This window comes from Rhinatrema bivittatum, chromosome 13 (assembly GCF_901001135.1).
Source record: "Rhinatrema bivittatum chromosome 13, aRhiBiv1.1, whole genome shotgun sequence".
NCBI lineage: Eukaryota > Metazoa > Chordata > Amphibia > Gymnophiona > Rhinatrematidae > Rhinatrema > Rhinatrema bivittatum.
In genome coordinates this window covers 59,726,208-59,753,894 of record NC_042627.1, presented here as the reverse complement: position 1 = coordinate 59,753,894, position 27,687 = coordinate 59,726,208, and the positions used below count along the sequence as shown (strand labels likewise).

General features: G+C 41.5%; 1 protein-coding gene across 4 annotated transcripts in view; it reads right to left on the bottom strand.

Annotated features, from left to right (window-relative positions):
• The window catches only part of LOC115075157 (transient receptor potential cation channel subfamily M member 7-like), a 251,239-nt gene that overhangs the window by 201,674 nt on the left and 21,878 nt on the right, over positions 1–27,687 (bottom strand). The window contains exon 2 of one of the 4 annotated variants that reach the window (XM_029575380.1): positions 1,803–1,918. The exons of the other annotated variants lie outside the window; for them this stretch is intronic. The gene's annotated coding sequence lies outside the window, so the exon portion shown is untranslated. The remainder of the gene's footprint in view (positions 1–1,802; positions 1,919–27,687) is intronic. 4 annotated transcript variants of the gene reach the window in all.

Here is a 27,687-nt window from a genome sequence, read left to right as displayed (position 1 = left end):
ACTATTCCTTAAAATTCATTCCAAGTGTTGTACTTAAAACAGATTTTCACCACATCCATAGCTTCAAACTAAGATATTTGATGGGCTGCAGTAGTTCTGTTACACTGTGTGTAAACTTTAAGAACATTTGCTCACAAGCTACAAGCAAAGAGTATCTCAAAAACACACATACCCCTGGCATGCACTAAATTTTACCTCCTTTTTTCAAAACTGGCAGCTTTGAACAATGAAGCCACAAGTGATGAAGGAAATACACATGAAGGGCTCAGCGCCCCGAGGACTTTGGCATAATGGAAAGAAATAAACCTTGAAGCAATTTAGGGCTGCCCTAGTGGACTACAGAAGGAAGGCTCAAATCTAAGAAACCTCCAAAGTTTTGTTTTCACCTACATCTATACTAAAGACCAATGAGAACAGAGCTCAAGAATTTGACTTTTAAGGAATCTAAAAAAAAAACCAAATACTCAAACAAGCATAGCTCTGGACGTCCTACATAAAGACGAAAAATAATAACACTCCTTTAAGTCAAGTACAAGAATCCTTTTTGGTCCAGATCACAGTACTAAACAATTGCACAATATAACTGTTTATGTGAGTTTTCAGCATCTTTGACATGACATATAAAAATATTTGCATTTTATTTAAGCCTCATTTTTTAGTAAGACGAGATGAATGTTATTCAGTGAAAAAAAAAAAAATATGGGTTAGAACTATACTTAGAAAATGCAAGCCTTGAACAAACTGATTAAAACAGCCATTTTAATAATGTAAAGAAAATTTACATCGATTAATTTTAAATTTAAACAGTTTTTAAAACTGTAACTATTTCAGTATATTAAATAAAGCAATACAAATTTAAAAAATAAATAACTTGCAATACCTGATCAAGATACAAAGTAGCTCTGATTTTCTCTCTACTGAAATCCATGACTGAAAACAACTAGTGGGTTCATGAGTAGAACCAGCTCTATAATGCACAGGATGCACTAATTTGAGGGTTTGAATATAGCAGGTTACAGCAAGAGGAAGACGCCAAAGTACCGTATGAGATCAGGTCTAAAAAATATCATTTAACACTTTACACAACAGCATTTCTAGGGACCACCCTAGACTTATTCATCACATCAGAACTGAAAAGTAACAGTTAAACTATTTTGCTAAGCTCTATCTTCTAATCCGAGTGATGAAATGCAGACACCTCAGTACAGTGTTGTACCAATACGAGAAAGAGGATTATGTTCCATCGTGCTAGTGCTTTCTCAGCAAAATGTAACACCTGCAGTTGAAAATTTAATAGTATATAGTTGTACTTTCAGTAAAATGATTTTATTTTTTAAAAATCATAAAAATGAACTGTACAACTGAAAAACCAAACTTGAAATCGCTAAAAAACAAACAAAAAAACCCCAGTTGTCCCATCATTAATACAAATCTGATCCTTAAAAGGATTCAGATTTCCAAGACAAAAGAATTAATTAGCAGTGCAATTGTGAAATGTGATCCATTTAATATTAAGGTGTCAATGTCACCCAAGGCCAAAATTCATCTTCCCAAATTGCAAACAGAAAAGCATTTCAGCCTTTACACTTCACATCAAGATTTCCATGACTTTGCAACTACTTCCACAGAGAAAACAACCAAGCGAAATCTGGCACCAGCACTGTGAAGACCGATACAGAATGGCAGCTTTCAATTCAAAATTGCCTTAGGAAGCCCAAGGAACCACAGCCTTTTTACTTCCACATCTCATCGCACCAAACATCACCTAATATAATGTAATAAGAAGCTTTGGATACACTTACAGTTGAAACTTGGTTTACAAAGCATGGATGATTACAATCAATTCATTACACAGTAATCAGAACAGCATGGGATGGTCCTTGGGTTTGACTCTTCATAAGCCATAAATCAGTAGTATCTGCAAAAAGTAATTTACAAAATTTGCGACTGGCTGGTTTGGATAAACAGTGAAGGCTGAATAGTTAATTCAAATATCTCTTTCTTTGAAGGTAGTACTAATTATGCCTAACACATGACATATCATGAGACCAAGCTGTGATTCAGAGCTATTTTGCCATAATGTTCATATAACACCTCACTGTAGTAGCTTAAAGGCAAAAATTCCAAACCAATTCTCTTTATCTTCTTATCACCAGCTACACCAAAGGAGTCACAGCAGTTAATAAATGAACAAGCAGTCAGAACACATGCCTGGGGGGTAATTTACTATGCATGGACTCCCCTGCTATTACAACTTGTTTTCCCTTGAGAATGTGACAATGTACAGTGTGCTTTATCACTATCTTTGCAAGTCCCAGGCGGTTTTTATGAGCCCTTAAAACTACTAAGACAAAACTATACAAAGAAACAGGAAGAAAAAGGAAAAACATTAAGTGTGTGGCCTAGCCAATCCAAACTGAAATACGATCTCCATCTACAATATAACCACAGTGTTTTATGGCTTTCCTGAAATACAAAGGAAAGTTATTATTCACTGGATTATAGATGTTTTTATGTTATTAATAGTCAGAAAAGAACTGCAATACTTTACAGAAAGCTGAAGTCTCTCTATTGCACATTAAGAAAAAATATAGGAAATTATTGCATTGTATCATCACATGTAATCTGGGAGTTCTCCCAGATGTATTTTCTTAAATGAGAATGAGAATTTACTACTTACCTGATAATTTCCTCTTCTTCAGGACAGTCAGATGAATCCAGAACACGTGGGTTATGCACATCTACCAGCAGATGGAGACAGAGCAAACTGATGTCACAGATTATGTATCCCTGCAGCGACATCAGCTTGCCAGTATTTTCTTCAAAAGCAACTATGGACAGACTAGCAAAAAACTTGATTAAAAACAGATAACCGGGGGGCGCTAGAGAGCAGCGCTAAGAAATGGCCGCCTAAGCCTTCTGCTCCCTGGAAGCCCTGCTCTTAAAGGCAGTGAACCGCTAGCTTATTCGAGGAAATTTACCCGCAAATTATCACCAGAGTAAGGCGATAACACCAGGATGGCTGTGAGGCGCAAAACGACGGACCTCAAGCAATTTTCTTTCAGTAAACTGTCGGAGGAGATGCTGGCAGACGCTGAGGCCCAGGCCGCGAATCCTCGTGGTGAGTCGATAGTGATGACGGAACCACCTTCCCCTCCAGAGCCCCTAGGGAATGCGAACAATGGCGCCTTACATCCGGATATTCCCACCAGATCCGAAATTCGGAATTGGTTTATGGAGCTGCGCTCTGACATGCGAAGTTACAAAGCTGAGCTGCAGGCCCGCATGGAAGAACTGAAGGAGGATCTAAATAGCATGGGGCACAGGGTGGATGAATTGGACCTACGTGTAGAAAACCAAAGCGCTCATATTGACGGCTTAAATCAGTCCACGAGTCATTTAGCCACGGAGGTGGAAAATATGGCAGAAAAAATTGAGGACCTTGAGAACCGGTCGAGGCGCTCTAATCTTCGTATTCGTGGCATACCTGAGCTGGAACAATATTCAGACTGTATGGCAACGGCGGCGGCCATTTGCAAGGATCTTCTTACTGCTCATGGGGCCTCCTCGGAGGAGCCGGTTGGTGCCCTAAAGATCGATCTGGAGCGCGCCCACAGAGCGCTGGGACCCCGCCGCGATAACAAGCCTAGGGATATTATTATCAAATTTCTGCATTTTCGCCAGAAAGAGGAGGTCATCGCCGTGGCCCGGGCTGACCCGCGTTGGAGATGGCATGATTTGGACGTTGCTATCTATAACGATTTAGCGCCGTCGACGCTTCAAAAAAGATATCAACTACGCGAAGTTACAGCGGCACTGCGAGCTGAGGGGATTAAGTATCGCTGGTCCTTTCCCTTCGCATTAATATTCCAGCGTCAAGGCACTACTTACAAATTGAAATCGCTTGGCGAGGCTGCCCGGGCTTTTGCCGATGCGGGCCTCAAGGCTGACTTTACATCTACAGCGACCAGCACTGCACAACCCTCTACAGGGCCGCTCCCGCGGTGGCAGAGACCGGGCGCGGGACGAGGGCGTCTTCGACGGCAACCCAGCGCAACGAGTGGTATTTCAGCGGAGCAGGGCTGAAGGCGTTCTCCTTGCTGTTCTCTTCAAAGCCGGGCTCTTTTGCCGCGACGGGACTCTAGCAAGCCTGCAGGCTGCTCCTCCTGCCTTGTTGTCAGTCACAGCGCTTTGTTTTAATTTAGCGCTCTCGAATTCTGTTGGCTGCCAGGGGCTGAGTACGCCATTACTATTATGCTCCTTCCTTAGGAGATGTTGACTGTTATGGTTATACTGTTTGATCCTCGACATTTATCATTATTATTTCATGGTTCATGCATGTTTGTAGCTTATTAGCAGAGTGGGGTGGGGGGGGGGGGGGGGGGGAGTGCCGGGTGGGTTTCTACGCTGAATCTACTACCCCCAGGAATTTGATTCGCGAGGGGCAGGCGAATCGCTTTACTACTTAGTGGAGGATATGACACGATCGCCTATTATACATACTGTCACTGTTACCTTTCATTTTTTGGGTTGTTACGTATACGATTATTATGCTTCACTGCCATTACTTTGTTTGCCGCATATCTTATGTCAGGGGCTGCCTCAGGGGTCTTTCGGTAGCGTTGATGCCCTAATTAATCATTTCTATGGTTAAGATCTTGTCTCTTAACGTCAAGGGGCTCAACACTTACAGGAAACGCTTCCTCCTTAAGAAGGAAGCTCTCAGGCAGTCAGCAGACATACTCTTTATACAAGAGTCACACCTCAAACGGCGGTACGAACACCTTCTTAAATTTAAGGAGTTCCCGCACTGTTTTATGGCGGCTGCGGATAAGCAACATAAATATGCGGGTACGGGGATCTTAATTTCTGCACAGCTTGTTTTTGAGTATATTTCTCATGTAGTTGACCCGGCTGGGCGTTTTGTTATCTTGATAATTCAAGTGGGTGCTCAAACATACACTTTAGTGTCTCTTTATGGGCCCAATCAGGATCAGGGGCCGTTCTATGCTACACTTGGCCGCCTGCTTTTGGATCACACGCAGGGGGCACTAATCATGGGGGGAGATTTTAATCTTACACTGAAACAGGAGTTGGATAATACACACCCACAATCACGTGACCTTGGGAAACACAGAAGAGCTCTGCGAGCTGTTATGGAGCGTTGGAGCTTAATTGATGTATGGAGGAACAGGTTCCCCAGATCCCGTAGCTATACATTTTATTCTGCTCCCCATACGAGCTACTCAAGGATTGATTATTTTTTAATCGATAAAGCCTTGAGTAACCGAGTCCGCCGTCCTGAAATAGATGCGATAACGTGGTCCGATCATGCGCCTATTAGCATGGAAGTGGACATGAGCACTGAAGACAGGGGGGACCGCTATTGGAAATTGAACGAATCCTTGTTACAGGATTCTGCTTTTGTCTCACAGTTTGAAAGTCAGCTGCAGGAATACTTTGCATTGAATGATACCCCCAACACTGCCCCCAGTATCCTTTGGGATTGTTCCAAGGCCGTTGCTAGAGGATTGTTAATTTCACGGTCCTCTACGGTCAGGAAATTGCGGCAGCAGAAAAGGGAGGAGCTGGCTCGTCAACTACAGGCCCTAACCCGGGAACATATGCTACATCAATCACCCAGATGCCATCAGAAACTGTTGGCTATTCAATCAGAATTGAATAAACTGGATGAAGGCCATTTAGCTCATCAGCTAGATGTCGCGAAACAGGCATACTATGAGGGAGGGGATAAAGCGGGTCGCTTACTGGCTAGGCAACTAAAAGCTAGGGCCGCCCAAACCATCATCCCCAAAATCAAGAACAGAAAGGGAGATATTCTAACCGCTTCTTCCGAGATTCGGACGGCCTTTTCTGACTTTTATGGGACCTTGTACAGTAGTGATAACACAATACAGCAGGCCGATATCACCAGTTATTTACAGGAAACCACTCTGCCCTGTCTCACGGCGACACAAAAGAGCATATTAGATGCCCCCATTACAGAAAAGGAAGTCCTCTCCGTGATTAAATCCTTAAAGCCAGGAAAGGCTCCTGGCCTTGACGGACTTTCCGGGGTTTATTATAAGAAGTGCGCCCATACGTTAGTGGCACCGTTAGTACGGTTCTTTAATGGTTTACGTGAGGCAGACCACCTCACTTCTCAGGCGAATGTAGCTGGGATAACAGTATTAGCTAAACCGGGCCGTGACCCCACACAATGCGCTTCGTATAGGCCCATCTCATTAATAAATTTAGATCTCAAATTATTGGCACGTATTTTAGCGGTCCGGCTAAATAACTTCCTCCCCCAACTAGTACACTCCGACCAGGTCGGCTTCGTTCCGCATCGAATGGCCGCGGATAATATCCGTAAAGTGGTCGACCTGATGTGGTGGGTGCAGAGGGAAAAAATCCCGGCCGTGTTACTGTCGATAGACGCTGAAAAGGCGTTTGACTTAGTACACTGGCCTTTCCTGTTTAGCGTTTTGCAGAAGATGGAATTTGGCACGTTCTTTATACAATGGATACGGAAACTTTATGACAAGCCCCAGGCACGTGTGAAGGTGAACAATGGCTATGGGGCAGCATTCGGTATTGGACGGGGAACACGGCAGGGCTGCCCTTTGTCCCCCCTTCTCTTTGCTCTCTACCTCGAGCCTCTCACCACTGCAGTTAGGCGAGCGGAGGATATCACTGGGGTCCGGCTTGGAGATTCCCATTACAAATTGTCTCTCTTTGCAGACGATGTGTTGTTAATTTTGTCTGATCCGCTTTCCTCCCTGCAGGGTGTTATGCGAGAGCTTAGCAGGTTTAGCGCTGTCTCTGGACTCAAGGTAAATCTTGAGAAATCGGAACTCCTTAATATTAATTTGGCTACCGCTGATGTCCAGCGTCTCAAGGAGAGATTCCCCTTTAAGTGGGCACATTCGCATATTAAATACCTGGGAGTCCAACTGTCCTCTAATTTGCAGGATTTATTTCGCTTGAATTATAGACCTTTAGTTGATAAGCTTACTGTGGACCTTAGCCGGTGGAATAGCGGTTCCTTTTCTTGGTTTGGTAGGGTGGCTATTGTTAAAATGACGGTCCTCCCGAAATATTTATACCTATTTGCTTCCCTACCGATTTATCTTCCAAAATCCATGCTGCGTAATTGGCAGAAGAAAATCTTTGATTTCATTTGGCGACGGAGACCCCCTCGCATTTCACGAGATATTCTTTATTTATCTAAAGCACAGGGTGGCCTTGGGGTCCCGAATCTGACATGGTATTATGCTGCTTCGCAATTACGGGCCTTGTTGGACATTTCTAGGACTAGGTCCCCTAAACAATGGGCTCATATGGAGCAACTTATGGTGGGTCCAATGGCGATCGGCGCCATGCCGTGGCAGCCTCGATGCTCCTGGCACCCTGTGCATTGTATACCCTGGGCGCTGGTCACTACTTTACGTATATGGGCCCAAGTGAAGAGGACGTTAGTTGGATCTCACAGGTATTTCTACCACACGTCACTATATCATAATGTACACTTCCCCAGTGGGCGACAGAACACTCAATTTCTCCGATGGAAAGACAAGGGGATCACGACTATTGGTCACATCCTTTCGCAGGGTCGGCTTCTCACTGAGGATCAGCTTATTCATAAATATCATTTAGCTGACTGCGATTTCTTGGCATATGCCCAGGCTACACACTTTATTCGTGTACAACAATCGGGCGCACATCTTAGACCTGGGAGGTCGCTATTTGAATCGTATTGCTTAACCAGCGATTACATTACCGGTTCCATATCCAAATTGTATCAATTGTTCTTCCCGCTGACTAGTGGACAGGGTAAATATAGAGATATGTGGGAAAAAGACTTACAAGTTACCTTTGATACTGGCTGCTGGCGACATACGTGGCAGCAGGCTCGCACTTGTTCTATATCAGCAGCCATGCAAGAAAATTGCTATAAAATGATTTATAGGTGGCATCTTACGCCCGAAAAGCTTCATAGAATGTACCCGCAGGTGCCTGATCGGTGTTGGCGCCAGTGTGGACAGACAGGTACTTACCTTCACACTTGGTGGACGTGTCCTATTATTGAACCTTTCTGGGTTGCAGTGTTTGATTGGGTGAGCACACTACTAGGAAGGGAGATTCGGAGCTCAGCCACTATGGCGTTATTGAATATATACCCAGAGGATATTCCTTCTATTCAGTCTAAGCTCTGTGCCCAAATCTTTATTGCAGCGCGCAGTTTAATTGGAGCGTACTGGAAGAAGGCCTCTGTACCTAGTATCGGCCAGGTCATAGAGAGGATGCATGCTTATTATCGATTGGCCTCCTTGACGGCTCATAAACATAAAAGGCTGGCGGTGTTTCACAAAACTTGGCAACCCTTTATACATTATATTTCAACAGTCTGAAGTGATGTATGATAGATATAATATGCTTTAATGTTTATATTTATTTGCTTTTATTTCTTATTAATGATCGTGCACTTGGTGATTGTGTCATACGGGGTAGGGTAAGGGAGGGGGGGTTGGGAACGGGATGGGGATTGGGGGACTGGGAATAATCATAATAATGTCTTCTTTTGCAAATGACATGTTGACTTCTTGTTCGGTTGACACTTGTAGAGTTCTTTCGCTTCTGTTTATACAACTTGTCCAGAACAGATGTGTCATGATGCATATTCATAATCTTGTTCATAACATGGTGTATTGCGATTTTGTCATTTCAAATGAATAAAATTTAAATTTCAAAAAAAAAAAAAACAGATAACCATTTCAATACTTGGCCAACATGCAACACTGAACTCAGATAAGAATATAACAGTCTAGGGACTGGACGAACACTTAAAAGTAATCCCTGTAACACAGTCACACAGGAGGACCATACAATAAACCTTCAGCAGCTAAGGGAGGGAAGCTGGATTCATCTGACTGTCCTAAAGAAAAGGAAATTATCAGGTAAGTAGTAAATTCTCATTTCTTAGCATCCAGTTAGATAAATCCATAACAAGTCAGATGTACCCAAGCTACTCCCAAATAGGGTGGGAGGCTGCTTGCAGCCAGTCAAAACCACACATGCAAAAGCTGCGTTCTCCTGGGCCTATACATCTAGGACGATAAAACCTGCAAAAGGTGTGAAGGAAGACCACGTCACTGCTCGGCAAATGTCAACAGGAGACAGCAATCTAACTTTTGCCCATGACACTGCCTGAGCCCTAGTGGAATGAGCCCTAACCTGACTAGGTAATGGCTTGCTAGCATCAACATATGCTGCTGTGACTACCTCCTTAATCCAACAGGCTACTGTAGCCCACGAGACCAGTTCTCTTTGTTTAGTATCACTGTGAAGAACAAACAGGCAATCTGTTTTCCGTAAAGTCTCAGTAACCTCCAGATACCGGATGATATGTCTCTTGACATGCAAGGGTTGCAACAGACTATACTCTTCTACATCTTTCTGTCCAGAGATGGCAGGGAGATGAACAGAGTCAAGTGAAATTCAGTGACCACCTTCAGTAAAACAAAATGAACAGTATACAGCTGTATCCCCCCTTGAGTCACCCGGAGGAAAAGCTGCCAACAGTACAAGCCTGCAGCTCAGAAACTCTCCATGCAGAACAAACTGCCACAAGAAACATCATTTTCAAGGTTAGTAGGCACAAGGACAGGCTACGCATCGCTCTAAACGTAGGATGTGCTAAGAAATCCAAGATCAAAAATTTAGACTCCATAAGGGTACAGGAAACCACAAGGGATAACGAAGATGTTGCACTCCTTTCAAAAAAAACAGGCCACATCAGGATGAGCCACCAAGAAACCAGCATTCACCTGACCCCTTAGATAGGCAAGAGGCACTACTTGTACCTTTGAGAAATAAAGGCCAAACCTTTATTCAAGCCATCCTGCAAAAATTTCCAAAATGAGTGGAATCTTGGCCGAATGAGGAAGAGAACCTTGATCCTCAGACCAGGCCTCAAAACACTTAAACTCACATATTGGGCAAGGAAGTGGAAAACTTTCCAGCCCTAAGCAAAGTGGAAATCACTGCCATCGAGTAGCCACATTTCAGTAATCGAGCCCTCCCAAGGGCCATACCGTAAGATAGAGTCGGATCTTGTGAAGAACCAGACCCTGACTTAGCAGGTTCCTGTGTGCTGGAAGTCAAAGGGGAGAGTCCTCCAGGAGCTACTGCAAATCCACATACCATGGTCTCCTGGGCCAATCTGGAGCAATTAAGAGCACCATCCCTTTGTTGCGCTCGATACTTCGGATCAATCTGTCCAACATGGGCCACGAGGAAAGGGCATACAGCAACTTGGCTTCCGGCCATTCCTGCACTAGGACATCGATCTCTAAGGACTTCGGATCTCTCCTGCGACTGAAGAATCACGGAACTTTCACAATGGAAGAAGTCGCCAGGAGGTCTAGGAACGGGGGACCCCAGTAATCCAGAATCAGCTGAAACGCCTTGTCTGACAAGGCCCATTCTCCTATGTCCAGCCTCTCCCTGCTAAGAAAGTCTGCTTTTACATTGTCTTTTCCTGCTGTGTGTGAGACTGAGATCATCTGGAGATGCACTTCTGCCCATTCCATAAGCTGATCTATTTCCTGCGACACTTGCTGGATCTTGGTTCCTCCCTGCCAATTGATGTAAGAACATAAGAAATTGCCATGCTGGGTCAGACCAAGGGTCCATCAAGCCCAGCATCCTGTTTCCAACAGAGGCCAAACCAGGCCACAAGAACCTGGCAATTACCCAAACACCAAGAAGATCCCATGCTACTGATGCAATTAATAGCAGTGGCTATTCCCTAAGTAAATTTGATTAATAGCAGTTAATGGACTTCTCTTCCAAGAACTTATCCAAACCTTTTTTGAACCCAGCTACACTAACTGCACTAACCACATCCTCTGGCAACAAATTCCAGAGCTTTATTGTGCATTGAGTGAAAAAGAATTTTCTCTGATTAGTCTTAAATGTGCTACTTGCTAACTTCATGGAATGCTCCCTAGTCCTTCTATTATTCGAAAGTGTAAATAACCGAGTCACATCTACTCGTTCAAGACCTCTCATGATCTTAAAGACCTCTATTATATCCCCCCTCAGCCGTCTCTTCTCCAAGCTGAAAAGCCCTAACCTCTTCAGCCTTTCCTCATAGGGGAGCTGTTCCATCCCCTTTATCATTTTGGTTGCCCTTCTCTGTACCTTCTCCATTGCAACTATATCTTTTTTGAGATACGGCGACCAGAACTGTACGCAGTATTCAAGGTGTGGTCTCACCATGGAGCGATATAGAGGCATTATGACATTTTCCATTTTATTAACCATTCCCTTCCTAATAATTCCTAACATTCTATTTGCTTTTTTGACTGCTGCAGCACACTGAGCCGAAGATTTCAATGTATTATCTACTATGATGCCTAGATCTCTTTCTTGGGTGGTAGCTCCTAATATGGAACCTAACATTGTGTAACTACAGCAAGGATTATTTTTCCCTATATGCAACACCTTGCACTTGTCCACATTAAATTTCATCTGCCATTTGGATGCCCAATCTTCCAGTCTTGCAAGGTCCTCCTGTAATGCATCACAGTCTGCTTGTGATTTAACTACTCTGAATAATTTTGTATCATCCGCAAATTTGATAACGTCACTCGTCATATTCCTTTCCAGATCATTTATATATATATTGAAAAGCACCGGTCCAAGTACAGATCCCTGAGGCACTCCACTGTTTACCCTTTTCCACTGAGAAAATTGACCATTTAGTCCTACTCTCTGTTTCCTGTCTTTTAACCAGTTTGTAATCCACGAAAGGACATCGCCTCCTATCCCATGACTTTTAGTTTTCGTAGAAGCCTCTCATGAGGGACTTTGTCAAACGCCTTCTGAAAATCCAAATACACTACATCTACCCGTTCACCTTTATCCACATGTTTATTAACCCCTTCAAAAAAATGAAGCAGGTTTGTTAGGCAAGACTTCCCTTGGGTAAATCTGTGTTGACTGTGTTCCATTAAATCATGTCTTTCTATATACTCTACAATTTTGATCTTGAGGATAGTTTCCACTATTTTTCCCGGCACTGAAGTTAGGCTCACTGGTCTATAGTTACCCGGATCGCCCCTGGAGCCTTTTTTAAATATTGGGGTTACATTGGCCACCCTCCAGTCTTCAGGTACAATGGATGATTTTAATGATAGGTTACAAATTTTAACTAATAGGTCAGAAATTTCATTTTTTAGTTCCTTTAGTACCCTAGGATACATACCATCCGGTCCAGGTGACTTGCTACTCTTTAGTTTGTCAATCTGGCCTACTACATCTTCCAGGTTGACAGTGATTTCGTTCAGTTCGTCTGACTCATCACCCCTGAAAACCATCTCCAGAACTGGTATCTCCCCAACATCCTCATTAGTAAACACGGAAGCAAAGAATTCATTTAGTCTTTCTGCAATGGCTGTATCTTCCCTAAGAGCCCCTTTAACCCCTCGGTCATCTAATGGTCCAACTGACTCCCTCACAGGTTTCTTGCTTTGGATATATTTAAAAAAGTTTATTAAGAGTTTTTGCCTCTATGGCCAACTTCATTTCAAATTCTCTCTTCGCCTGTTTTATCAATGTTTTACACTTAACTTGACAATGCTTATATTTTATCCTATTTTCTTCAGATGGATCCTTCTTCCAATTTTTGAAGGATGATTTTTTTGGCTAAAATAGCCTCTTTCACCTCACCTTTTAACCATAACGGTAATCGTTTTGCCTTCCTTCCACCTTTCTTAATGCGTGGAATACATATGGACTGTGCCTCTAGGATTGTATTTTTAAACAATATCCAAGCCTGTTGAACACTTTTAACCTTTGCAGCTGCACCTTTCAGTTTTTTTCTGACTATTTTCCTCATTTTATCAAAGTTTCCCTTTTGAAAGTTTAGTGTTAGAGCTGCAGATTTACTTATTGTCCCCCTTCCAGTTATTAGTTTAAATTTGATCATGTTATGATCACTGTTGCCAAGTGGCCCCACCACCGTTACCTCTCTCACCAAATCCTGTGTTCCACTAAGAATTAAATCTAAAATAGCTCCCTCTCTTGTTGGTTCCTGAACCAATTGCTCCATGAAACAATCATTTATTACATCCAGGAACTTTATATCTCTAGCAAGTCCTGATGTTATATTTACCCAGTCAATACAGTGGTTGCATTGTCCAATATTATCCAGACCAATCGCCCCTGTATCCTGTCGCTGAACTGCAAATATGCCAACTGGACCCTTCCTGGCTTCCAGATGATTGATGCTTCAGAGATACTCCTCTGTATTCCAAACGCCCTTGCGTGGTCAGCTCCCCAACCAAGGAGGTTTGCATCTATTGTCAGTACTAGCCAGTTTGGTGGTGGTGCTAGGGAAACTCCTTTCCTTAGATGATCTGCCTGTAGCCACCACTGCAATTGGGAGACTTCCATTTGCAGGAAGAGCCACATCGAATAGTCCTAAGGCTGTGGGTTCCACCAAGAGAGCAAAGAACACTGAAGAGGAAGCATATGTGCCCTCACCCACAGGACCACTTCCAAGGTCACTGCCATTAAGCCAAGTACTTGCAGGTAGGACCATACGGTAGGGTGAGTGTTTAATAACAGACTGAGCTGTGTCTTCAACTTCTGAATGCGTGCTTCTAGCAGGAAAACTTTGCCCTGCCTTGTGTCAAACTGAACCCCAGAGGTATTTCAACAACTGAGCAGGCTGAAGACTGCTCTTGGCCAGGTTCACCACCCAACCAAGCTTCTACAACAGGGAGATCACCTTGTGGGTCACTGTGCAGCTCTCTTCCAGCAACTTGGCTCAACCATTACTTTGGAAAAGGTCCTTGGGGTGGTGGCCAGACCAAAGGGCCGAGCCCGAAACTGATAATAGCATCCCAGAACTGCGAACTGCAGAAAAGTGTTGATGCTCTAGTCGGATGGGAATATGAAGGTATGCCTCGAACAGATCCAAGGAGGTCAGAAACTCCCATGACTGCACGGTCATTCCGCCCCCTTGACCTTGACGCACTCGCTGGTATGTACGCATGCACTTCGCGGCTTCTTAAAATTCACATTGCTCACATGTGTAAGGAGCCGTTTTTGCACAGCACTTTAAAAATCTACCTGGCAGACTGTAGGCCTTCCAAGACAGGGGAATATTTATAGTACATGAATGTAAATCACCTTGAGCTCAAATTTGGAAAGGTGAGTAATCAAAACTCGAAAAGGAATTCCAAACCCAGATCCAATTTGTTTATTAAATTCGTAGTGAATGGAGTCAGCCATATGGCTCAGCTGCACTGCTGCAGTACAAGAGATCAGGCTCAAGTCTCCTGTCTATCAGACCTCAGGTGCATCATAGGTCATGTGCTTGGGCCCCAGGTGACAAGGGAAAAGAAAGTCACAACTGTAATAACTCCTGCTGGTGGAAAAAGAAGGACGAATCTTTGAAAATATTTCCCCTCCAGGCCATGTGGGCATGCTCTCCAGGAAAGGGGTACAAAATGTGGGGAATTAAAGGAAATCTGTTAAATTTGAAGATTAAAATTAGGAAAAATACATTTAAAAAAATCTTCGTTAGATCATGCACCATCTCTTCCCTTAGCCAACTATTTATATGGGGCTCTTCTCATCTCCTGCCTCCCCAGCCTGTCTTAGAATATTATTAAATAATTTAAAAATGCACAGCTCTCATAATCAAAGCCATGCTCCTCCATTCAGTGGGAATTTGTTTCAAAAGATACAGAGAGTCAGAGCCAGTGGCACCTTCTACCACCTTCCTCTGTGGCTGAAATGTCAAAAAAGGAAGCAATTTGCTGGAGTTCAAAATGATTTCTGGGTCAATGACCTGGCAGAAAATCAGCACTATACAGCTTGTGAAGAAAAAAAACAACCACATATTCTGAACTCATGACCACTCATGTTCTCTTTAGTGCAATCTTTCATTTTATTGTCCAGCAACTCCGTAACTCACTCCTTGAGGTTAATTTAAGCAACTCAATTTTATATTTGGGGAGGGAGTCTGAAACTAAAAGTTCAGTGAAAAATGCTTACCTGTAACAAGAGTTCTCAGAAAAACAGCAGGCTGTAAGTCCTCCCAGCTGGGATGACGTCACCCACTAGTGAGGACTACTACAACCTGCTTGTCCTTCGAGAACTAAATGTGCTCCTTGATAATTTAATTTTCTCTGAGTTCTTTCCCTAAAAAAAATCAAGTCCAAATAAAAAAAAACTTTACTAAGGGCAGCAAATACATTTTAAACAATTAATGTAAGCTTAAACATTCAATAGAATTAAAAAAACAAAACCAAACAAAAAACAAAAACCCCAACCACCACAGCATATTCCTCAGCAGGTAGCACATTCTCAAAAAGCCTTATTTCAAAAGGACTTTTCTCCATTCTGCACCTATGGGAAAAATCGTTGCAGAATGAAGCATGAGGAATCTATTTTCTTTCAACTCAGTTATGAATACTGCCCGTCTCCAAAATCATTTATATATATATATATATATATATATATATATATATATATATATATATATATATATAACTGGTCACAAGGTATTTATTACATATTTAGAACAGCGAAACAAATTACACTAATAGCAGGAAGAACCAGACAGACATTCTATTTATCCTGCAACCAACATTTTTCAATCATTGTGGCTCTCGCATAAGTAACAGAAGCTTAAGACACTGTGCTATTTCCTGCTGTTGACTTCCCTAGTGCACTGATTTTCTAAGAAATGTTCTCCCTTCTAGCAGGTGCTTTAGCAACTGTCAGCAGTTTAAAAACAAAAACAATTCCCCCTGCTCTCCCCCTCGTCCATCTTTCTGCTTTCCTCATAATCAGGGGAGCACTGAATGTTTCTGATGCTTCACCATGGATCCAATTAAATAGGTTACTTACCTTTGCAAATTGTGTGTCTATGGTGTCCTGCAGGCTTTCTTCAATATCACAAAACTTAACAAGTAGGAAAAGCATGCAGAGACATGGTTTTGGGAAGGCTTTCCAACAGAGATTTGTAGAAAGTGTGTGAGGGAGCATGGCTGGGGGGGAATGGAGGGAGATCTGCATGTGTGCACAGATATGTGTATTTGGAAAGGGGTGTAGAGCTGTATGTTTTTGATGCACAGAGGGGTCTGACTGGGAGGGGGGTTGTGTATATTGGAGTTGTGAAGTGTGTATTTTTTCAGGGTTCGGCTGTGTGCAAGTTGGATGTTTGTGGATGGAGGTATGGGGTATGGAGAGTTGTGGAAGTGAGGGTGTAGTTAGAACAAATGTATGTATGTGTGTGTGTGGGGGGGGGGGGGTGAATGGAGAGATGATGCAGCTTTACTCCCAGTCTCCATGGGGGAGGGTGCACGTATGGGTGTGCTAGGAGCAGATGAGCGTGTGAGAGGTGTGTGCAGGTCTATCTAAAAGCCACTTTTTGTGGTATCCTTTGCCAATTATGCAACTGCTTACATTTTCTTCTTCTTCTCTCTCTCTGCCTATGTTGCTGTGTGACAAAGTGCTGGAAGTGGGATAATGGAGATGATGCATTTGAATTAAAGTGGTGGTCAGCATTCTAAACAGTCCAAACAGCTTTTAATTTTTTTTTGGAGGCTTGGTTCTGTGTAAATATTGATCTAATGTTTCTCATTTTCTTCCTGCATGCCAACATTTGGTAAGTTTCCATACCTTTCTTTGAAAAGGATTGTTCCTGCAGACAGACTTCAAACCCTTTTACATAATTTTTTCCCCCAAAATCCCACATTTTGGAAAGCATAAAAAAGGTTTTAATGGCATTTCTTGCAATCACTGGTCAAGTATAAAGGCATTTGTTTTCACTTAGTTTAAAATATTCCAGGTCACTTGACACTCATGACAACAAATATTGAGAAATAATTTGAGGAAAGATATGCAAATGCTGAATAGTCTGGTTAAAAACAAAAATGGGCCGAAAAATAGTGGTCCACGATACCAGAGCCCCATTATAATCCAGGTAGTCGTCTGTGAGTGAGGTTTGCTGATTATGCTAACACAGGAAATCGGGGATCAATTTCATAATTATCTTTCCCACGTCATTAAATGTCATGGGATGGGATGTCTACACTAACCCAGATGCCTCCATGTTTGTGCAATAATCATTCTCCTTTCTCAAACACACCCAGCTTCATTTGAGCAATTCTAGTAGGGAGAGTCTGCAAGATACCACAAAGGCAACATTCTATATAGGTAGGTTCCCTTTAAAATTATGACACATACCAGAGGATCTGTGATCTCAAAGCAGTGCTCAACAGTACTGCAGACCCCTCCTATGTTTGGACTAGAGATTATGGGTGTTATAGCAAGGAAATAATGTTGTTGATACTGGTTTTCTAAAACTCAGCTTTGAGTGATGCAGCTATTTTCTTGTTTATGATGATATGAAAAATGATATAAAGCTATGCTTCTATAAAGTAATAAAATTATTCCTACAACCTCACCAAGATACTGCAGGTTGTGCTTTACTTGTCAGCCTTCCACAAAACACACACAAAGTGTCTTGTAGTTCAGTGCTTCCCAACTTTTCCCAGCCCAACGCACACCTACAATATTAAAATGTTGTCTGGCATACCAGCCTTCGTGGAGCGAGCAGCATGGACACGAAGAGGACTTACATGAGCAAAATAAGAGGTAAGGAAGTACTGACAGCTCCAGCCTTACTTCCAAATCAAGAGAGAGACAGAGAGAAAGAGAAGTTTTCTAGTGACTTTGAAATTAATTAGACTGATAGGGAGGAGCAAGCTGCTCGTTAATTCCCATATTCAGTCAGGGGAGAAGAGACTTATGCTGTATCTAGGAAGGAGGCATGCAAGACTACCCCTGTGCTCAGAAAAGCACTCCTACACATTTAAGAGTCAATGCTGAGCTGCTGAGAGCAGTAAGCAGACAGTGGTGACTTTTCTGTGGCACACTGGTTGGGAAGCACTGCAGTAGAGGATGGGCAAAGCAGTCCCAGTTGTCTAGGCTGGCAGAACAGCTTGGTATTTAGAACACAGAGCTGGGAAATCTTGAGACCCAGGTTCGTTCTCCATCTCCAACGCTCCAGGAGTAATACTTTGAGCAACTCATTTAACCTCCTGTGCTCAAAACATGTACACTCTCAAGTCCAAGACTCAATCATATGATGAGGATATAAATAAATACTATAACTACAAAAACAAGTAAAGGTTCACTAGAGTCTTCCAGTCCATAACTGCTAAGATCCTGGGTTTCAAAAACAATTTTTTTGTATCTTTAAACTTAATTATGGTTCAGCAGTGGCAACGGGAGGGATAGTTATACTATGCTTATGTTCAAAAATAGTACTTCAGACTTGGCAGCTTTGTACTTCAAAAGGTTGATAACTGCTAGGAGAACATTCCTTCTGTGATTAAACATGTTAGAAGAACAACAAAGCGGAAACAGGTACTCAAAAAAAATCACATCGGAAAGCAAAAGCTGAGCAAAATAAGAGTGGCAAAAAAAAAAATTATGAGCCAGGTATATGGAAAATATTGCTGCATAGGTCAGGTAGTCAACTCAAAGAGTCATGGATCACATCTAGGACATATGAATAAAAGGAGAGTAAAAGGCACAAAAAAAAAACCAAAACCAGACTAGAGCTGTACAGGGCAAGCCCAAAGCCTGATCGGGAGGTCTGATAATGCTCCAATGCCAGCAGATATGGTTTAGTGCATTATTGAATGGACACAAGCTTTAAATAGTGCAGCTTCCTGTGATGTGAGAGCTGTCCATGCAATGGCATCTAGATCATGGCCCAAGGCAGGAAGCAAGGGCTACTTGTGTGAAATAGAGGTAGTGCATATAAATCTCTCATATGCAAATTCATCGTGGATATCAGGAAAACCAGACCTGTTTACGGCTCTTGAGTACCAGGAGTTGGCCTCCCTTGATTTAGATAGATTTGTTTTGAAAACAGCAGCCCTGATTTCATTTAGCTCTGTTGCATTTTTTTTTAAATTATATTAGAGAATTCCAAACTAAATGAGCATGCCTTTAAATCTTTATCCAAAAGGTATTTACAGAATTAACATTCCAATACCGAAAGTTCAAGCTACTTCTCAAAACAAGCGTTCCAATGAAAATAGCAATATGCCAAAGGCTTAGTGAGTTTCTTGCACAAGATGGGCAAACAGTGAGGAATGACTGGGCACTAACTTACCTACATTCAATTGTACTTCATATCAATAATTTGTATGCTTGTCACCAAAATTTGAAGTTTAATTAAAAAAAACAAAATGATCTTAACTCACTGCAAGGTTTGGTTACTAGAAATATCAATGTATCAATTACCATTCAGTGGCAATTAACTGAACATATATAAAAAGGATATATAAAATTAGTAAGTAGCTGAAAGCTGCAACAAAATACAAAGAAACTGGACAGATCCACATTCTTTATTACACGTAAAACAAATATTGGCCTTTGTTAAAGGATATTAGCAGCAGGCAAAAAGGCTTTTTAATAGATGATGCAGCATAAACATGACTGGTTCCACTGGCAGAGTGAACATAGTTTACTTTCATAGTCACTGCTTCCTCCATTGCCTCAGGGACAAACAAACTGTAAGCCCTCCTGGGCAGGAACTTACCAGCTATACCTGAATTTCTAACTTATCTTGAGCTGGGATTTGGAAAGGCAACTAACTCTAAAATGCAAATAACTCAGGCTGACAGGACCTGTATAACATGGAACAAAACCAATGCCAAAAAGAGAAGGGAATTGTAAAAAAAAAAAAAAAAAAAAAGAGACAATAGCTTAGTTTCCTTCCACCAATGTAAAGAATTGCAAGTTGAGATATACCTGAACATTACTGGGGCCCAAGAATTGCAGGTCTTTGTTTCTGCTGGACAATGAATGGACTCTCTGGCTATTTATAGAGCTGGGGAAAAAAAAAAAGATACAACCCTCCCTTCCCCCACACACACACACCCACCCCTTTGCTAAAACAGAGGAGAGCTCCAGATGTCTGAGGAAGGTTGGATATTAGAAGCAGGTCAAGAGGGAAAGATTATCTACTAGACAGTCTCGCGTGTAATTATGAGAACAAACTAAGTAATGTTCAGGTGTATCTCAGGTTGCAATTCTTTACACTAGTGGAAGAAAATCAAGACTTTTTTTTTTTGTAAACACACACAGTTCCATGTTATACAGGTCCTGTCAGCCTGAGTTATTTGCATTTTAGAGAGTTAGTTGCCTTTCCAAATCACTGCCTAGCCAAGGCTGCTAGAGGTTCTAAAGCAAGGTCAAAAAGTAGCAGCGAGAGAGGGCACCCTGCCTCATACCACGCTTTATCGATACGGGGGACAGCACCCCATTGACCAAGAGACATGCGCGCAGAGCCACACACATTGCATTTACCCATTGCACAAATCTATCATGGAGCCCCACTTTCTTCAGGACAGAACACAAAAACAATTCAGGAGATACGATCAAATGCCTTCTCTGTGTCCAGAGACACAAACACCCCTGTGTCTTGCCCAACATTTTTGAAAGGCTTAAGATTTTATTTAAAGCTTTTCTATACCGACTTTCTTGAAACAAGTCAAATCAAATCGGTTTACATGGAACAGAGGCGTTAACCAAACGAAAACCATAACCAGAAGTAGCAGGAAAGTTACAATGAAACAAGGGAAGTAAACGGGGAGGATGGAAAAGCAGCGGTATAAACTATATAAATAATAGGTACTAGAGAGCCCTACATCAGATCCATGAGGTGGCTATGTAATGTCAGTGCTAGTCTTGATTAGGGGAAGGCTTGTCCGAACAACCACGTCTTAAGATTCCTTTTGAAAGTCTGAAGACAAGTTTCCTGTCTGAGGTCCGGCGGTATGGCGTTCCAGATCGAAGGACCAGCTGTAGAGAAGGCCCGTAGTCTGATGGATGATTGGTGAACTGCTTTGTTTGGGGGAGCTTGTATCGATCCCTTATAAGCTACCCTGATGGGTCTTGTTGAAATGTGAAGTTGGAGAGGAAACTGAAGATCGAGGGGGACTTGATGGTGGATGCATTTGTGAATAATGGTGAGGGATTTGTGGAGGATTCTGAAACTAACTGGGAGCCAATGTAAATCCTTGAGGATCGGTGTAATGTGTTCTCTCAGATTGGTTTTTGTCAGAATTCTCGCCGCTGCATTTTGTAGCATCTGCAGGATGCTACAAAATGATATTAAAGAAGCATCTTAAATTAGTCGTGGAAAGACGTCCTTTGACAAACCTTGTTTGGTCATGATGAACTAAACAAGGAAGTACTCTTTTTAAAATTGCAAAATGTTAGCCAATGTTTTCAGGTCAGAGTTTAATAAGGATATTTGATGGTAGGATCCATAGTCAATCGGGTCTTTCCCAGCTTTATAAATAAGAGACATGATCACATCACCCATGCCACCCAAGGTGGAGGCCAATAGACCAACAGCATTGTAGAATGGCAGCAGAAACAGCAACATCCACCAAGCATTTTTTTTATAAAATGCTATGTGAAAACCATCAGGACCCAGCCATTTCCCACCCAGGAGGGCCTTGAGTGACATCTGAATTTCCAAGAGAGTAATAGGCTCAGCTAACATCTCTTTCTGGACCTCAAACATTTCAGGGATATCCAAACCGTCCAGAAAAACCCAATATCCACGATATCCAGCTGAACCGTGTCAAGAGTATAAGTGAGAAAAATACTGTACCATTAACTGCTCCAGCTTGCTTGGATCTGAGGTGGTAGAGCCTTCTGGGGTGCGTAATAATTTAATATGCAACTTCCCCTGCAGCCCTATCCCCAAGCTCGGTATACTTAACAGCATGCTCAATTTTGGCATTATCCAAAGAGCATAGCTCTTACCGCACATGCTCAAGCTTTTTATACGTAGCGTTCGTGCAATCCCTTTTATGTTGGGCTACTAGTTGCCTAATCTCATCCAGCAAAACAGCACTTTTTTCCTGCTGATGGATATTTGTCCCCTAGGACAGGCTTTGAAAGTTTCCCAGGGAAGAACAGGTGAGTAGTCATTTTCAGGGTTATACTCACGACAGGTCAATTCAGAAAGGATCGTGGGAGAACAGGCACTCAGTGTTGAGTGCCCACTCTCCCCCAATGCGTACCCATCCACCTCTCCTGGGCACGCAATCCTATATTTAAATGAGGGGTCATGCTAAAAGGAGGTGCTGACAGGGATCGGTTAGGAAAAACAGATGCCAGTAAAATTGAGCATCTGTTCTCCTAACTGGCCGGCACTTTTTTTTTTTTTTTTTACATTTTTGGTTCCTCTGACAATACTAGGATATTAATTCAGAGACAGAAAAGCAGTATTTTCTGCTTTTCTGTACACTTTTTTGGGCTGCTCATAAATTAAAGGCATTAATTTATGAGTGTAAAATGTGCAGATTGACTAATAGCCTCTGATATGCATTTGCATGTGAGGAACGCTATTAGGTTTCAGGGGGTTTGGCCACGCATTTTCAAGGTGCAAGGGGTAATAGATGCCCGAATTAAACAGCTTGCACGGCTGCATGCACTTTACAGAATCGGCCCGAATGTCATTAGTTGCCTTTCTGACCAAGTTGAGAAACTTTGTCCTGCCCAACAGCGATCTATTCAGCCTCCATATAAGACAGCGAGGCCTTTTATCTTCAGAGCCAAGTAGGGGTTCCACCGAGCTATGGTCAGAAAACGTGCAAGGATGGATGACGCAATCCCATGGTCCCAGCTGGAAAATTAGGCGAACAAAGAAAATAATCTAATCTGCTACAGGACTTGTTCAAAGGGGGGAGGGTGTGAGTAAAATGTATAGTCCTTGCCCCCAGGGTGATAAGGTCTCCAAACATCTACTAGATAGGGAAGAAACTTTGTTTAGCCAGGATTACTACTGACAGAGAACTCCCACACAAAACAGTAAGGCACAGAAATATTGTTATGCTAGTGCAGTTTGTGAAACTCGTCCCAGATACAAAGATCTAGTTATGCCACTGCTATACATAAGATCAGATGTACCTAAGGGTTTTCCCCATTCTGTGTCTTGGGGGGGAAAAGCTTCATACATCTGGCCCATCATGTATTTTTGTACTTTGTGTGAGCATGGTGCTTGCAATCTGTACAGAAGTGCCATGCTTTACTTAGGTGGATGCTGCTGCGAATGATTAAGTAAGAGCTTTCAAGCACTAGAAAGTATTACTTCCCAGGAAACAAACAGACTTTTCTGGTTGCTTTTTGTAGTACTTTTGCTTTAAGAATATGGATCTAATCCAACATTCGGGTCCAGAGACTTAGCACACACATACATTCAGATCCTAACATTGTCATGGATCAACCAGACATTCATTAACAGTGAGCAGAGCTGGAAAGTGGTAGCCCAATTATACCATACTCCCTACTCCAAAAAAAGGGAAGTATGGAGAATGACAGGAACAAACATGTTTATTTAGGAGAAGTTCGGAGAAGTTCACAGAAGACGACATACCTACAAGCATTATTTAAAGAGATGGGGGGAAAAAAAAGGGGTACAACATTTTCCAAAATGCATTTTGCTTTGACAATTTCAACAGACAACTGTACTGAGTAAGAGAGGTGCAAACAGAAAAAGTAGTCCGTGCCAGCTCTGCAGGTCTCCCACGGTCAGCTCTGAAGTCAGAAAGTAAATACAGGTGATTGCTTCATGCACTCAAAGAATATTCGTCTTCACTCATGGCTGACATCCTGCAGTAATAAAAAGTGGAACGTTTCCACCATCCAAACAGCAACTAGAGTCAGTAAGTGCTAACTGGCAGTGAAAGCTTTCCAATATATATAAAAGAATAGGTAAAATCACCCAAACTAATATAATGTTTAGCTCCATTTTCAAATAGTGGCAGTATAGCTAGCAGTGGGTTTTATCAGATACATTTGCCCTTGCTTATTTACTCATTCTCCTGCTTTCAGCCCCAAACAGCTCACTTTTTTGGTACAGGCAATTATCTGACAAAAGCACATAACTGCCTAATTTGAAAACAGAACACTGGAGCCAGCCAATGAACTACAAAGTCCATACAGTACCAGAAGCCTCCAGAATGTCTCGGATAAAATGGAAGGTTTGTGAAAGATTTCTAAAAATGTTCAAAGTTTGGGATTTTTTTCCTAATTCCATCTTCTAACAGCTTTAATTACCTTGGTATGATACTCCATCTCTAGAATATATATACTTACCTTTCACTTCATTAGCTACCCTTGCCTTTTGCTCAGGATTTCTGAATTTGGACCCAATTATCTAGCAACAGATCACGCCAGCAAAAGGGGCTAATGCTTAAAAAACAACACACACACGCAGAGGTTTTATAGATCTATTGGAACCACAAAAATGAAGAATGAGTGATTTGTAATTGAAAAGGAACATAGGATTCTCTATGTCTTATACAGAGGTGCAATAAAATTTGGCCAGGAATCAAAAATCTATTTTAAAAATTACTAATGTGTCAGGAAATAATCTGAGCAACAAAACAAATAATTTGTCTTCTATTTTCTGTTTCTTTGTACAATACTTACCCTTATCACAGTAACTATCCTCAAGCACTTACAGAAAAAAAAATTCCTCAAAACCTAATTTTTCCTGAGTTACTCTAAGCTACACATTTTTTTTTAATAAACTCAAGAACCTTAAAATTGTCATTTTTGCAAAAAAGAAAAAAAAAAAAAAAAAAAGAAGATTACTGCCAAAAAGCCACATACCAGGATTTTATTTTAAAACTTAGGACCAGACTTGCATTTACAGTTTTGGCACAGAAGTTTATTAGGTTTTTTTTTTGTTGTTGTTTTTAGGTTGTATAAAAATATAGCAGTGGACAATAAATTGCACCATAACAGTTGGTGTCAAGTTACATTAAGTATTTTGTTTTATCTACCACATAAAACAGGCATCCATCTTTGAAGAAAGATCCCGGATTAATGCCAAGGCTCTTCATTGTGAATCTCCAATTTCACATTGACAATCCACTTCCAATTAACAGACACCTCTTAGCACCTCCTCAACAAGATCCAACTTTGCTACTGCTGCAAGAGAGGCTGTGTTCTGCCAGCTTTCTCCCTTGAGAAGATTCACAGCAACAGGAAGGACTGTGCACATATCACTGTAGCTACCGGCAGTCAGTTTCACCATAAATACCACAACCTGGTTTGCAATAAACAGCTGCGCACACAATACACTTTCCCAATAAAAAAAAAGTTCTGCGTATGAAAACTAACAGTGAACATTAAAAAGCTCATGAGAAAATTAAAAACGGCAAAAAGAATCTTTATGGATGCCATCCTTTTTCCCCCCCATTTTGAAGCTAACTTATCTGAGCAGAATTAGTCCATAACACTTGCTGTGGTTCTGAACCTGGCCCTTGGCAGCACCTGAACTGGTTTGGCTATTAAAACACTCTATAATGAACATACGTAATCCCAATTGTCCTTGTCATTATGGACAGACTGAAAATCGCACCGAGAAGGCTCATACTCAATGTCCTAAAATATCAGAGCTCTTTATCGACAGGCTGCATGCCTTATTCTGTTACAAGCAGTATCTGCTCTTAACAAGTGAAAAAGCTCATTGGACCATGCCAGAATTCAAACCCTTAAACAAGGTTTATACAGATGTTCCAAGCATATGTTTTTTAAAATAGAAGAGCTATTTGTCCAACCTAATCCTGCTCACAGGCCCATCCTCGGCCCTGTACCACCATGACAGCCCCATCGTCAACATTCCACAGCCCCACTACACCCTTATAAGGCCAGACCTGCCTGCCCATTCTTTTTTATAAGCAGCTGCACATATAAAAATTTATATCTGTAAAAGGTTATGCACACCTATTATATAAGGCCTACGACATGTAATCGCTTCAGAAGGCAATCAAATTATTTTTAGAATGCTGGGTCAAATTCAGTTCAAAGAGAAATATTATATTCATTGGGCAGTGGTAGCCCTTATGTACAAATATCTACAAGGAGTGCTCGGTCATCGCCACTAGAAATCACAATTAGCCCAGATGCCAAAAAGATAAAAAAACAGGACAGAAATGAATATAACAGAAACCTCCTGACAAGCACAGTAAAACACTTTTATAACCAGCCTACTCTCCACTCTGACTTTATTCACTACTCATATTTATATGTTCTTTAAGATATGAATTACCCCTCCAGAAAAATGAAAAATACATAAATCATACTATGTTGTATATGCCAGTTTCCATGGAGAATTGGTTGACTCTTGTGGTTCCCCCACGGCAGCTGTAACTGAAAGAATTTATTCAAAAATTATTTCCTGTTACAACATCATACAAATTCCAAGGACATTGTGGTCTATCTAGATGTATATTCTCTCTCTCAGTTCTGAAATAAGACATGAAAAACAGGAGCACTAGGCTATACTATCATACTACCAGAGTAAAAAACACTAGCCCTCAGATAGGCAGATGAATTCTGAAATTGAATTAAAAGCAAAAACATATATGTGGTGTCATACACAGGAAGGATATTCCCGTTAGCGCAGTGTTACCATGTGTCCACAAACTGGACTAGAAACTAAAATGTGATGGAACAGAGAAACAGAATTCTAAGTGAAGAGAACAGAGCATGTGTTCTGATAGGACTAATTTAGATTTTTGGGCCAGTCCAGTGGTAGTGAGATAGAGGCCCTCTGCATGAAGGCGTGTTTCTTGGGTAGGGATGCTGCCGAGGCAACATTCATAGTACATAAGGGAATGGGTACATTGAGCAATGGCGACATCTACTGGATGGATATGCGGTTCATAATTACAGCATTTCAGGAAGAGCCCTAGTGTATGGCCCTCAGTTAAGGGCTGTTGCTGGAATGACTGGACTATAAAGATGGGAAGGGACATAAAATAAGGGGAAAATCCACAAATGAAGGCGACTCGTGGCACCAAAGTTTGTTTGTGTTTTTTTTTTTATATTTAATCTTTATTAAATTTTCACCAATGACTTACATCATGAAAACAAGAAAATATGTATATCAACATTAGAAAACAGGAGAAATTAAACAATTTTTTGTTACGTATGCCATAGTTGAGGGAGTCTCAAACAAACATTATATAATCTTCATATATAATAAAATACTAAAGTATTTTCTACATTCTATTTAAACAGAACTAGAAGCAATATTTAAGGAGAAGGAAGGTATACTTTTTTTTACTGGACATTATCCCTTAATATTTCAGCTTGATTTTAAATCGGACAAAAAAGTTTCTAAGTGTGTGGGATCCACAAATCCGAATCTCTTCCCTCTATAATTAACAAGGCAAACACGGAAATTTTAAGAAAAATGTTGCACCTATTGCAAGAACATGAACTTTTAAAGATAAGAAATACTTTCTTCTAGCCTGTGTGGCCTTAGCCACATCTGGAAATATTTGCAATTTGTGCCCACAAAATAACATATCTTTAGATCTAAAGAACTTCTTAAACAAATTCTCCTTATCTTGTTCAGTAATAAAAAGATATAAAGAGAATAGCTCTGTTATTTATAATATCAATCGACTCCTCTAGAAAAGTCGATACTCCCAAAGTAGATGGGGGCCTCTCCATTTTCATTCTGCCCACCAGTATCTCTGGCTGGCTTTTTTTTTTTCCAAGTAATAAATTTTTGAAATTTCCTCATCTTGATATAATAACATC